General features: G+C 35.1%; 1 pseudogene; it reads left to right on the top strand.

The window, feature by feature from the left end:
- The first annotated feature begins 2,885 nt into the window (after nt 1-2,885).
- Nucleotides 2,886-3,435, top strand: LOC118001529 (annotated as a pseudogene).
- The last annotated feature ends 6,476 nt before the right edge of the window (nt 3,436-9,911 follow it).

Raw genomic sequence — 9,911 nt, forward strand, 5'->3', positions numbered from 1 at the left:
TTCTATCCCTTACAAGCTGTGTGACCTTAGGCAAATCTCTTGTCTTTCTGTGCCTCCATGGCTTCATTGCAGAATAGGAATGATAAAAGTTCTGATAGTGCCTACCTCATAAGGTTGTTGTAAAGATTAAAATAACTAGGTATGTAAAACTCTTAGAACAGTGTGTGGCACAAAATAAATAACATTTTGTTCTATTATTTCAACACTTCTAGGGGCAATTTGAGCAATTTACATGCTTGTAGAAAATGTATTTCATCAAATTAAAATGCATAGTATGGATAGAAACATTTCTTTTCCATCCTTAATTTTTTTTATCTTTTATTATTTCCTCATTATCATTTTTATTCTCTTTTCTTTGATTGGTTTTGCTAACAGGTTTGTGGTCTTGTTTTTTTTCCCCAAAGAACCAGCACAAGATTTATTCATTATCTCTAATGATTTTTTTTTATTTATTATATCCTGCTTTTATTTTTATTTGCTTCTTCCTTTGGTTTCTTTAGGTTAATTTTATTTTTTCTAAGTTCTTATGTTGACTGCTTAATCTTTCCCTTTCATTTTTCTTGATTATTTAGTTATAGTTATTTTATTCCATTTATATGTCAAAGATTCAGATATATTATTATATCTGAATATTTTCTTTATTTTTCATTTTCAGATATTTTGCAATTTTGGTGTAAATACTTTTATTTGTTTTTTATCTGAAGTTTTTATCTGTTGATTTTATTTTTCTACTCTTTCAATTTCCTTTTAAAAAGTATTGCCTTATTCTCCAGGTCTCTTGTGAATAAATTAATTTTTACTGAATTTGATCAGAAAGTGTTCAAACGTCATCTCCCACTCTGTAACTTACTTTTTACTTTTTCTAGTGATGTCTTTTCATGAACAGAGTTCTTAAATTTAATTTAGGGAAATTTGTCAAATGATTTACTTATTATTATCACTTTATAAATTTTTTTTTATTTTTACTACTCAAAGTTCATACAGGTTCAGCTTACATTTTCTCCAAAGTTTTCATTTTGCTTTTTACATTTAATACCTTAATCTACTGAAATCCATTTTTGTATATGATTTGAGATCTAATTTCAGTTTTCCTCATTTCCAGTCTATTTTCACAACACTGTCTATTCAATTTTCCCTCTTCTACAATCCTACTCTTCATATCTATTGTGTTCATATGATTTGTTAGCTTATCTCTCATTAAGTCAAATGCCACACATACCTAACTACTGTATCTTTATAAAGGTTTTGTGGTCAGTAGGGCAATTTCCTATAACTATCTTTAGAAATAGCTTGTCAAATTTCATTCACATATTCTATTGAAATTTTAACCCCATTAAAATTTTTCTATTAACACATAATGTATTATTTGTTTCAGGGGTACAGGTCTGTGATTCATCGGTCTTACACAATTCACAGCGCTCACCATAGTACATACCCTCACCAATGTCCATCACTCAGCCATCCCATCCCTCCTACCCCCCTTCACTTCAGCAAACCTCAGTTTGTCTCCTGAGATTAAGAGTCCCTTATGGTTTGTCTCCGTCTCTTGTTTCATTTTTCCCTCCCTTCCCCTATGATCCTCTACCTTGTTTCTCAAATTCTACATATCAGTGATACCATATAATAATTGTCTTTCTCCGATTGACTTATCTCGCTTAGCATAATACCCATTGAATTGAAATTTTGATGTGAATTGTATCCAACTGATAGATCAACTTGGGAAAAATCAATATTGTTTTAACCTAAGCCACAATACATTTCTCCATTTATTTCCTTGACAACATTACAGAAACGGTTACATTTTTTTTCCATACAGGACTCATATATCCTTTGCTAGACTTAAATCTAAGTGATTTATATATAAGTTTCAAATGGCATTTTATTTTACCAACTTAATTTCTGGTGTATAGAAATGCAATGAATTTTTATACATTGACATTATATTCAGCTATGTTAATGAAATCTCTTATTTCTTCTAACAATTTGAAAGTGTAACTTTTGAGTTTTATATATAATAAAACATCTGTGAATAATTACATTTTTATTTATTCCTTTTTAATCTTCATGTTTTTTATTTTATTTTCTTGTCTTACAGTAGTAATAGTAATCTTGTATTATTCTTGTATTATTCCTAAAACAATTTTTTAAAGTACTTTACCGTTCAAAATGTTTGCTTTCGGTTTATGTCAGAAGTCTTTTGTCAGATAAAGGAAGCCTTACTTTCTATTTTGATAAGAATTTTTATCATGAGTGGATGTTGAATTTCATCAAAGGTTTTTCATACATGTATTAATATGGTCACATGTCTTTTTCCTTTTAATATGTTAATATGGTAGAAGATATTTCTGGACACTTATGCCTTCTTGGGATAAATTCAGCTTGTCATGATATGTTCTTTTTTTATATATTTAAATTTTTATAAATCTTTTAAAAGATTTTTTAAAGAGAGAACAAGCAGGAGGAGCAGCAGAAGGAGAGGGAGAAGGAGGCTCCCCGCTGAGCAGGGAGCCCGATGCGGGGCTCAATCCTAGGACCATGGGATCATGACCTGAGCCCAAGGCAGATGCTTAACTGACTGAGCCACCCAGGTGCCCCTCTGTTACAGATTTTATTCACTAACATTTTGTTTAGGAATTTTGCATCTTTATTGAGTGAGATAGGCTTAAAATTTTGTCTGATGTGGACATCAAGTTTCTATTGAATTTAATGTATAAATTAGGAGTTCTCTCTTTTTCTCTTCTTTTAGAGTCATTTGTATAAGATTGCAATACTCTATTCCTTGAGAACTTACTAGAATCATTTTGGCTTTCGGCTCCGGGAGGCAAAGGTGCAACTTTCTTCGGTCATCCCGAATCCGGGTTCATCCGACACCAGCCACCTCCGCCATGCCACCTAAGTTCGACCCCAACGAGATCAGTCATGTACCTGAGGTGCACCGGTGGCCAAGTAGGTGCCACGTCTGCCCCGGCCCCGAAGATCGGCCCGCTGGGTCTGTCTCCAAAAAGGGTTGGTGATGACATCGCCAAGGTAACCGGTGATTGGAAGGGTATAAGAATTACAGTGAAAGTGACCATTCAGAACAAACAGGCCCAGATTGAAGTGGTACCTCTGCCTCTGCCCTGATTATCAAAGCCCTCAAGGAACCACCAAGAGACAGAAAGAAGCAGAAAAACATTAAGCACAGTGGAAATACCACTTTTGATGAGATTGTCAATATTGCCCCACAGATGCGACAGCGATCTTTTAGCCAGAGAACTCTCTGGAACCATTAAAGAAATCCTGGGGACTGCCCAGTCTGTGGGCTGCAATGTTGATGGCCGCCACCCTCATGACATCATAGATGACATCAACAGTGGTGCAGTGGAATGCCCAGCTAGTGAACTACAAAGGAAAATGTTTCAATAAAGGATCATTTGACAACCAAAAAAAAAAAAAGAATTTATTAGAATCAGCTTGGAAATCTATCTAGCTTAAGTGTTACCCTTGGGGAAAACAAAATTTTAACTAGAGTTAATTTCATGTATTCAGGATTTTTATTTATTTTTAATAAATTACAGTAAATTATATTTCTGCCCATTTTACCCACCTAATCTTATTTTATTTGCCCAATATTTCTCTTGCTAAAATTTTACAAATATTTGTTAATTTTTTTTTCCAAAGAACTAACTTTAGGTTGAGATTCCTTATGTCTTTGGTTTCTATTTTATTTTCTACTCTAACGTTTTTATATCGTTCTTCCACCTTTTAAAAATTTTGCTCTGATATATAGATATGAAAATTATATATATATAATATATATACACATTTAAGTTCTACTCTGAGCAAATTTTAATTATACAGTACAATATTATCAACTATTCTCACTATGTTACACATTCAATCCTCAGACCTTATTCATCTTATAGTGGAAAGTTGTTCTGTTCTTTTTCTAACTTCTTAGGTTGGCTGCTTAACTTAAAATTTTTAACCTCTGTGTGACTTGTTTTTTCACCGATGGTTTTTAAAATTTTTTCTCTTCACCTTTTGTTTTCTGCAGTTTCACCACAAATTATGTAAGCATAAATTTCTTAGTGTTTATCCAGATTGGGGGATGTTTCACTTTCTTAAAAATCTATGGATTTGTTACTTTATTTTATAAAATTCTCAGACATTATCTCTTCAAGTAGTTTCTTTGCTCCATTTTTTTCTGTCCTCTTTTTCCTGGAAGTCCACTTAAAATAGTTTAAACCTTTTCATTCTTTCCTCCCTATATCCTAAACTTTCTCACATTTTTTCATCTCTTTTTCTTTCTGGGATGCATTCTACTTAATTACTTCAAGCAATACCTTCCAGTGCATTCATTCTGTGCTATGTTTAATCTGCATCCTTTGAGTTACATCAATCAACACTTTCTATTTCTAAAAGTTTTATTTGCTTCTCTTTCAGATTGGTCAGTTTTTTTCTAGTGTTTTGTTTGTTTGTTTGTTTTCATGCCACAGTTCATTTTTTTAAACATTTCATCTATAGCTATGTTGTCTTTTCTGTTTCGGGGCTACTTACTCCAGGAGAGCCTATCTGAATTCTCCTGTTGTGACAGTTCAATAATTTCTGGAGTCACAGTTTTTTCTGTCAGTGGTCAGGAGATGGTTTACAGCTGACTCAGAGCATCGAGTGTTGCAAATGAATAGTCAATTGCCAGACTACAACTTTTTCTCTCCCTATTGACTTTTGTAAGATTTTTGTATCTTTAGAGTCAATAAATGTTATCAGAATATGTTTAGACACTTTCATTTTTTCATCATTTCTACCAGGAATTTGATTAGTCCTTTCAATCTATAGATTCAACTCTATGCTTAACTCAGAGATCTTTTTTCTCTTTTTAAGCAGTACATATCCTTTATCTGTTCTTTTCTTTCCTTTTTAAATTATTCACGTGTTAGATTCCTGGACCTATCAACCAAATCTTTCATCTTTTCCTCATAATTGTTATCTCCTTGTCTTTACTCTGAATTTTGAGATAATTTATGCCCTTTAACTTTAAAGGCTTTTAATTCAGGCTTTGACAGTGACAATATGTTCCTTCAACTCCTCTATTAAATGGATTTATTTGGGTTAGTTTCTTACTCCAAAAACATTCTTCTGTGTAATACATTTATATCTCCTTAAAAGCTCGTTCAGGGGAGTCCCCCAAATTTTTCATCTGCCTATAAAATCAAGCCTACTATATCAAATGTCCTATTTGTCTTCACTGATAATCATTTTTACAGCTATTGGATCCCCTCAGATGAGATGAATTATTCTTTCCCCAGGCATCACAGATGGTGAAAAGCAAATGGCTGTACTATAGAACTTGGTGTGCTTCCTGCCAGTGTACCTGGAAGAACCTCCCTTCTCCTCAGAATCTTGAACTCTCCTGGCCTCAAGGACAGAACTGACTGATTCCTCCCTCAGCTCCTTCTGACTCTCTGGGTGATCGGGAAACTAAGCGCCCTGATGGTAAGTGCTGCTCAGTCTGCTACTTTCCAAAGATCTGCCAGAACTCCAGGCAAAGGGTCAAAAACTCTGCAGATCTGCCTGCATGAGAGCTCAAGAGCAGTTGCCTACAGGCCTATCGCTGCCGAATTTTTGCATTCTTTTCAACCACTTTGTTCCTCATTTAGCTTTTATGGGAAAGAGAGGAATATTTTGAGAACTGAACTTATTCAACCACCTAAATGGTATTTTTCCCCCCAGAAACAGGTTAGTTGTTATTGTTATTGTTGTTCTTTCTCTATCAAAGATTTCCCATGGCCCTCAGAATTAGAATCATTTTAATGTCTCTGTCCTCTGCATACTGCTTCTCTGAGCACCTCAAGCGAGGGTTATTACAATTGCCACCATTTAGTAGTTGTGGCCCTTATGGTTTTCTTTAAATTAAATCAGTTTGGTTCTCCAAATCTCTTAGATTTCTATTTATTTCCTGTGGCAGAGAGAATAGAATTAGAACCACACTCCCCATGTCTTCTGAAAAGAAGACACATATAAGAAAGAAAAAATATTTTCCCTTGCTACAAACATCATCTTGGATCTAAACTAGCAGTTGTTTGTTCTGAGAGGCTTTGTCCTATGTCTCTGAACTCTAAGCACCCTGGAATACGTCTCCCTGCCAATGAAAGCTTTTTTATTGCTGTCACATCATGCCTGAGTTCCTCATCCATGTCCAACATCAATAGATCAGAAAAATACCCAAAAGTACATCAATTTTATATATCAGTTAGGGAAAAGGTGAAACAGTCCATGACAATTAAATGCAAGTCAATATCATGTGGCTTTTTTTCATAGATAAGGAACTGCAAACCAGGGGTCTTTAACATTTCTTAATTCAGCAATAGTTATAATTCTAACAGTTATCATTCTGATTCCCAGTATTTATGTTGAGAGCCCAGAATATCCTATTCTATTATATCTTTGCAAAGACAAGCATCCTCGGGCACCCCCTAGGCTTTTCCCTCTAGTGCATGGGAAGCGTACACACTCTCAGCTATCTCACCCTGGAGCCTTTACAATAACTGATGTATGGCCATACCTTGCTACCCCAATTTATTATATGCCCAAATAACTTCTTGCCATGCTTTGGTCTGAGTTTAACCTCAGCCTGTGAATGCTCACCAGTCTCATTTCCAAAAGTTCAATTATTTGGACTAGGTAGTTTCTCTAGAAACATAGAGCTGGGAAAATTCTGGGTGCTATCACTCTTACTTCAAAAGCTAATTCTCATTCCACAGAATGAAACATTTATCCCCTAGGGGAGCTAAGGAAGCTAAAGAGCGTGTTTAAATCATCTGCCTATTATCACTTCCAAATGCTTCCACTGCTTATTCCATTAGATAATTCAGTGACTCAAAGCCAGATGTTTTTATCCCCAAGTGAAAAGTCCTACATTTGGTCTAAAATTACAAATATACTGCAATGCAGAAAATGACATTCTGAAATTGGCTGAAGGGTTTTATTTAACATCAGAACACTTAGAGCATTTCTGAACAAGCACCAAAAATTTATCTTTTATAAATGTATTCTCTGTATTATTATGTGTTTCATGACATATCAATATTTACCCTCTGGTCAGTAAGACTTTGTTTTCATACAGGTCTGGTTTTACCTAAGTTATGGCTTAAAAATAGATTGCCATGATTTTTCTTTTTTGGTGCTGAGGAAGACAAATCACATTTCCCTCTTACTTTTCCATGGGTTCCATCACTAATACCCCCTCCTTGTTCCCTCTACAATGTTGGAAAGTTCTTTTTTTTTTTTAATACAGTGATTGCTCTCTTTTTAAAATTTAGACAGGCTCTGATACCGTTTTTTTTTTTTTTTTTTTACTTACCACTTGAATAATTGAATGATTATTTTCTAAAAATCAATGAGATATATATATAAACATATATAAAATATACATATATATATTTCACCAGTCCCTGCCTCCCTCCCTCCTTCCCTCTCTCTCTCTCTCTCTCTCTATATATATATACACACATATATAATCTCCAGGCTTTCTGGACACCACTAATCTATGGAATTCAGGAGTTTAAGATATTCCTGTAGTTCTGTGGTTCCTTGTTGATAAATATTATGTAGAAAGTATAAATACGTATATGCCAGAAAAAAAAAGAACACCTTTGTTGATGGATGATGAAAATCTTAGCAGAGAATGCTGGAGCAGCAAAACAGAATGACATCACACTGACAGTAATTCATAGTTAGCCAAAAAACAAGGAACCACCCTGAGGCCAGCTGAATGGCTTCAAAAGCTCAGAAGATGCAGACCAAATACATTCTCTACCTCCAGAATGGAATTACATCCTTTGAAATAACTCTGCCATGCGGTGTTGCTAAAACTTTCACAATGACAAGCAAAGGCACATCAGCAGCCTGCCTGTACAGAGTCCAATAAAGTGTCCCGACCAATAACACACCTATCCTGAATTTGTGGTGATTTGCTCAGCCTGCATGCATAAGCTCTATATGACAAGCTAAATTCAGAACAATTTCAGCAATCACTTTTGGACAAAACAGCAGAATATATAACAACAGGGCAGAGGGTCAGGATCAGATCATTCTTCTGTGGAGAAACAGAAACTCAGCATTTCTAATATGCTTCCAGATATCTACAGCATTTACTCTACTGAGATGACTATTTCACAATATTTTATTTCTCCCCAAAACACCAACTTTTCCCTAAAACATCATTCTAGCAGGAAAATCAGAAGTGCTCAACAGACAACTTCCTCATCCTATTTCACCAAGTCCACCAAAATCAAACATCTGTTCTTTTACACACGCTCCTGGTATCTATCCAACTACTTAATGACAGTTCTACTTATGTCTAGTAGTTATACTAATAGTGATATTTAAAAGCTAAACTTCTATTTGCCCTTCTTAAATAGAGTTTTCTCTAAATTTTTCTCACCCAGTTGCTCCAGTCAGTAAACATAAAATATCTTGATTCTTCTCTTTATCTCACACCCACCAGCAGCCCATCAACAAATCCTGTTATCTCTGACTTCAATTTCTTCTTATCTCCTGAAATGTTAGTTCAAAGCCACATCATTTCTCACCTGGACAACTGATTAACCCTCTAACTATTTTGGCTGCTTCTTTTTTTTTTTTTTGCCTTTCCACATCCACGTTGATTATCTATTGTGTAACAAACTTTCTCAAAGCATAGTGACTTGAAAACAATAGGGTTATTGTTTTTCATGATTCTATTTGTTGACTGGACTCAGCTGAGCAATTATTTGGTGGATCTCAGTTGATGTCATTAACACAGTAGTAGTTGCATAGTGGTTAGGATACTGAAAAACCTGGGTCGGTCTCTCTCTCTCTCTCTCTCTCTCTCTCTCCCCCCACGTTGTAGTCTCAGGGCTTGTCCTCTCCATGTGATCTCTCCAGTACTGTAACCAGGCTTCTTCCATGGTAGCCAAAGGCTCCTAACATAAGGGAAAGCCCTCTTAAAACCTAGACCTGGAATTGGTATAGCATCACTTCTGTAACATTTTATTGGTTAACATAAGTCAAAGCCCAACCCAGATACATTGTGCTGGAAAGGACTATACACACACACACATCCACACACACACACACGCACACACACATTTTATAAATAAACTATTTGTTCTGCTTCTCTAGAGAACCCTGACTAATACAATGATGCATATTTTGCATATAGGGCATCCTTTTAGCTTTAATATGCTTTCCTATTATTAATGTCTCTTTTATTGATTTCTTTTAGCTAGTTTCATTTCAATATAACTTGGTAAGGAGAAAAGCAGTTCTTGACAACCACAAGCCAGTCTGGCACTCATAGTCAGGCCATGGTGTTCTCCTATGGAACATAATTTAAGAGAACATCAATACCAGAGAAGTCCAATCTGTGATTCTATGGATCAAAACAAAGACAAGACCATAATCATGTCTGAATACAGACAAAATATTAACATTGTCCAAATCACAAAAATGTCTGCACATCCCCATATCCTGGCTGATAGGAATGACTACAATTTTAACCTTAGTCTACTCTTCTCTCTCTGTTGATAAGATGTACTAAGACAGAATTACCTCCACTCTCTGACCGCATCCAATCCAGAACAAAGTCTGCTTCCTCAAACCTCTTCAAAATTGATAAACCAAGCTCAAATCTTATTTTACAAAGTTGTTTCTAAAACTCTCTTACTGAAATGACTCACAGTTCTTGATGGCACAGATTTACCCTTGCTGAAACAAGCAATAAACCCAAGTTGCTCAACTACAGTTATATTTCTGATGGTCTTTGACTCAAAAGCAGTGGCAATCTTAACTTACTGTATGTGTCATCAGGGGCCTTAAATGATTTCTTGGTCAAATCAAGGTGGCATGGAATACTTAAACAACAGGAACATAAAATGTGAAATTTTACA

This window comes from Mirounga leonina, unplaced genomic scaffold (assembly GCF_011800145.1).
Source record: "Mirounga leonina isolate KUSES-001 unplaced genomic scaffold, KU_Mleo_1.0 Mir_53, whole genome shotgun sequence".
In the NCBI taxonomy this organism is placed as follows: domain Eukaryota; kingdom Metazoa; phylum Chordata; class Mammalia; order Carnivora; family Phocidae; genus Mirounga; species Mirounga leonina.